Source organism: Bidens hawaiensis, unplaced genomic scaffold, assembly GCF_021521415.1.
Source record: "Bidens hawaiensis isolate Kalapana, Puna unplaced genomic scaffold, B.hawaiensis_p1.1 tig00003649_1, whole genome shotgun sequence".
In the NCBI taxonomy this organism is placed as follows: Eukaryota; Viridiplantae; Streptophyta; class Magnoliopsida; order Asterales; family Asteraceae; genus Bidens; species Bidens hawaiensis.
In genome coordinates this window covers 87,354-92,314 of record NW_027491208.1, presented here as the reverse complement: position 1 = coordinate 92,314, position 4,961 = coordinate 87,354, and the positions used below count along the sequence as shown (strand labels likewise).

At 35.9% G+C, this 4,961-nt stretch overlaps 1 long non-coding RNA gene across 1 annotated transcript; it reads left to right on the top strand.

The window, feature by feature from the left end:
- Positions 1–2,906: 2,906 nt before the first annotated feature.
- LOC143623940 (uncharacterized) lies at positions 2,907–3,796 on the top strand. Its single transcript, XR_013151995.1, has 3 exons — positions 2,907–3,086; positions 3,313–3,378; positions 3,697–3,796. It is a non-coding gene; the product is annotated as an uncharacterized LOC143623940 (long non-coding RNA).
- The last annotated feature ends 1,165 nt before the right edge of the window (positions 3,797–4,961 follow it).

The following is a 4,961-nucleotide window of genomic DNA, read 5'->3' as shown; positions in this document are numbered from 1 at the left end:
TTAAGTAAATATTACGGTTAGATACTTTAACCCGGTTTCGAGCAAACTTACATTTTAAAAGGGTTGTTTCTATAATATCTTAAATAGTTACATTTTAAACCTTAAACTTTAATTGTGTACATTTCCTATCTTTTTATTTTAAAGATTTCCTAAAACAACCATTCTAATTCAAGGCTTTTACTTTTATTTAGGCCTTGCTCGTTAGACTCGTCCTTCCGTTTTACCGTCTTTTACCGACCAAGTTTTATACTTGAATGTGAGTACTTTCATTTCCCCGTTTTCCATCTTTCGTTTTGGGGGTGATATTGCATACTTATTTCAATCTAAATATTTTATACTTGAGTCGTAAACCACAAACTTTGTTGTATACTTTACTTAAATAAATGATCGATTTGGTGTTCTATGCTTACATGCTTATGTGCTTATGTGTTTACCACTTTTGGTTGGTTGAATCATAAATCCGTGAACTATATGGTATTCTCTAATAGCACGGTGCCGTTAATGTATTCTTATTAACGAACTCATGAAATCCGAATCTATTTGGTATTCTCTTATAGATGGTGCCGTTAATGTATTCTTATTAACGACCTCATATAAAATCCTGAACCATCTGGTATTCTCTTATGGCAGGTGTCGCTAATGTGTTAGCGATCTCATTATTATCCAAATTGTTGCTTTTATTTATTTTTTTGTATACAAGATTGTGGCATTTCTTATTATATACATATTGTTCAAAATCCATGAAATTGCTCACCAACATTTGTGTTGATAAACTTTATTTTATGCAATGTTACAGGGTTTGACTTTTGTTGACTTGAGGGCTTGACGAAAAACGTTACTAAGACTATTAGGATATTAGTAAAACGAACAATATATTTGTTTACTTGTATTCAATATGTTTGTATGAACGAGATGTGTTGTTTATTGATATATGAAATAAAATGAGTTGATTAAATATTGTCACTTTAAATAGTGTCTTGTGTATTTGTCCAATCACGTTGCACCCCGGTATGTTCCGCCGCCTTTGGTCGGGGTGTGACAAAAGCCTATTGTGATTCTGATTGGCTTGGGTTCCCAATTACAAGAAGATCATGAACAGGGTATCTACTACTTCTAGGGGGAGCTCCTATATCCTGGAAGTCAAAGAAACAATATGTTATCTCCTGTTCTTCCGCAGAAGCCGAGTATCATGCTATGGCACCATCGTCAGTGAGATCTTGCGGATGAGATGGTTTTTAAAAGAACTTGAAATGCCATTAACCGGGCCCACTCAAATTTTTTGTGACAAACAGGCTGCCAGGCACATCGCTAACAACCCCGTTTTCCACGAATGAACTAAACATGTTGAAATGGGCTATTGTTTTGTTAGAGAAATGGTCAAATCGAAATATATACAAGTATACAACCCATGGTGATCAACACGAAGGAACAAATTGCAGAACAAAAATGTTAGGGACACCAAGTCTTCAAAACCTACTCGACAAGTTGGGCATTATGAACCTCCATGAGCCAACTTGAAGGGGAGTAATGGATGTGATTTACTCTCATCTTGATCTGCTCTCTTTTTAGTCTCTCAATATTTATAAATTGTTTCCTTGTATGGTTTGATTTTCAGCATTATTTTATTTTCTTTCCTTTATTTACTTTTGACCCTCCTTTATACTAAGGGTCTTTTGCCAATGTAATACTAGACACATAGAGAGTATTGGAACACGCACTTGATTAATATCTTCCCCGCAAAACTTTTTTTTTCAAAACAAAAGTCATTATGAATTAATTTTTAGAAAGTATCCATCTCATGGGCGGACCTAGATTAGGAGGAGGGGTAGCCTCCGCTACCCCTCAACGTTTAGCCGGTAGTGTAAAAAAAATTTGGTCGGTTTTCGTGTTTTTTTACCCCTGAAAAAAAATAATGTTACCCTTATGTAAAGCCCAACCAAATTAATACTTAAACACAACAAAAGCCCACTTAAATTATAAAGCCCGAACCAAAAAACCCAATAACCCAAATAATCCTTTTAAGTTTAACAATAAAAAAAAACTGAAAAAAAACGGATATTGTGAACACAGACACACAACAGACTGCTCTCTGCCTATCTGGACTCTGCTCACCACACACCACCAGTTCACCATGGCTGCCACAAACTCCACCTCCAGCCGCCACCAACCACCTCCTGACCTCAATCGGCTACTCCACCTCCGGCCTCTCCTTCTTTTCGGTAAGATTTCTTGTATTTAGGGTTATTTAAATTGGGATTAATTTGGGATTTAGGGTTTATTTTTAAATTGGAATTGATTAGGTATTTAGGGTTATGTTTAAATTGGATTAATTAGGGATTTAGCCTTTAGTTTTATGTGTAAATTAGAATTGTTATTTGATTTTTGGTTCAAATTTTGTTTAGGGAACTTTGAAGATGAGTAAAAAATCTCTTATTAGCAACCTTTTTAAACGTCAAGGAAACGAAAACGATTACATTGGTTCACCGCCAAATTTAATTATTCCAACTTCAAGTTCAAATATGCACTACTAGAAAAAATGGCAATTGCGACCAAAATTTGCTACCGGGAAAAAAACGGTAGCAAACTTAGCGACCGATTTCCCAAGCGGTCGGTGTGTTTGCTACCCTTTTTTAGTATCAAATTCATGGAAAAAGTATGGTATTTTTTTAATTGCTACCATCTAAGCGGTCGGTGTATTTGCTACCGTTCTTTTTCGGTAGCAAATTCATGGTAAAAATTGGTAGTTTTGAATTGCTACCGTCTAAGAGGTGGGAAAAACATGTCATGTTTGTATTGTGATAGTAATGGCGGTCGCAAATCGAAACACATAAATTAGTAACTTATTAAGCGAGCGGGCAACTCCAAATATTAGAATATTAGAGTTATGATCTAAATCGCCTCATTTCTGGTTACTAACATAACATTCTAAATCTATTCAAACTGCGTCCACAACTCCACAGATCTCAATCCGTTCAACTTCAAACTACTCGTTGTTTACTCCAAGCCTTCTCATATTTCAGCTTAACTTCTTAAAACTGTATGTAGCGTTGATTTTGCGTATTGTTGTTTCAGTTTCATGAAATCAGGTATGTTTTTGCTTAATTATTTTTCAGTTTCATGAAATTAGGTCTAATTTTGCTTCAGTTTCATGTAATTATGTCTAGTTTTGCTTCATTTTGTTTCAATTTCATGAAATTAGGTCTAGTTTTGCTTTAATTTCATGGAAGTAGGTTTATTTTTTCTTAATTTTGTTTCAGTCTCATGAAATTAGATATGGTGTTGCTTAATTTTGCTTCAGTTTCATGAAATTAGGTCTAATGCAGCGGATGTTCTTCCGGCTTTGGATTTTGATATGTGGAAGATCGTAATACGAAATAGGTTTGTAATTCGTTTCTTATTATCCATCTGTTTCGATTATCTAATCTGCATATCTGTTTCTTGCATACATATGAGCAGAATTAATCATATATTGATCTAGGCGTGATTATCAGTTCCTACTCTAGTTTTATTGATTAGGTTTCTTCATGACCATCCCTCTTTTCAATAACTAAAAGGAAATACCTTTAAATCATTTACTTTTATATCATTGGTTCATATTTTTCAAATGTTTTCACATTAACATGCAAATATGTAGGTTATTAACATATTTATTATCTATTTTATTTTTATTGTGTTTGTTGACTTTTGAAATTTTAGGTTGAATGAAGATACATCTTGGCATCCTGTTATGAAAACACATTTTGATGAGCCACTATTTTTTCAAAAGGAAACTGTATACGGATACGAGCATATTTGCGTTGCATTAGTACACATCCCAAGCCGGAGTGAGATGCATCACTAAATACAACAAAGTCTTCAGTACCTTCTGGCAAGGTCAGTATTGGTGCTTGAGTAAGCTTTTGTTTAAGTATATCAAACGCCTCTTGATGCTTTGTTCCCCATTCATACTTGATGTTCTTACGAGTTAAAGAGGTTATGGGAACAGCGATTCGGGAAAAGTTTTCAATGAATCTTCGGTAATAGCCGGCCAACCTAAGAAACTTCGGATCTTGGTTGGCGATTTTGGAATCTCCCACTTAGAGATAGCTTCAATCTTAGCGGGATCGACTTGAATTCCGTTGACGTTGATGATATGTCCAAGAAATTGTACCTCGTGCAACCAGAACTCGCATTTCGAGAACTTGGCGTACAACTTCTCGGTTCTAAGAATTTCAAGCAACGTTCGGAGATGGACTTCATAATCAACCTTGGACTTAGAATAAATAAGTATATCGTCGATGAATACGACAACAAATTTATCTAAGTGAGGCTTGCAGATACAATTCATCATGTCCATGAACGCGGCTGGTGCATTAGTAAGTCCAAACGGCATGACCGTGAACTCATAATTTCCATACCTTGTTCGAAAAGCGGTTTTCGGGATATCTTTAGATTGAACATTGAGTTGGTGATAGCCGGAACGAATATCGATTTTTGAAAAGAAGCTAGCACCTTGAAGTTGGTCTAAAAGATCATCGATTCTAGGGAGTGGATATCGGTTCTTGATTGTGACTTTGTTTAACGTACGATAATCGATACACATACGCATGGAACCATCCTTCTTCTTGACAATCAGGATTGGCGCTCCCCAAGGTGACGAACTTGGTCGGATGAAACCTTTCTCCATGAGTTCATCGAGTTGTTTCTTTAACTCCTTCATCTCAGTTAGCACTAAATGATACGGAGCTTTGGCTATCGGAGCGGTACTGGGAACAAGATCAATCCTAAATTCTACTTCGCGATCGGTAGGAATTCCGGGAAGTTCATCAGGAAAGACATCAGAAAAATCGGAGACTATAGGTACGTCTTTTTTCTCCTTAGGCTTTGACTCTTCAGTGACGTAGGCCATGAACGCTAAGCATCCTTGATTCAAACATTTGTTAGCCTTAATCATGGAAATTATGCTAACTTGGCCAGCGTCT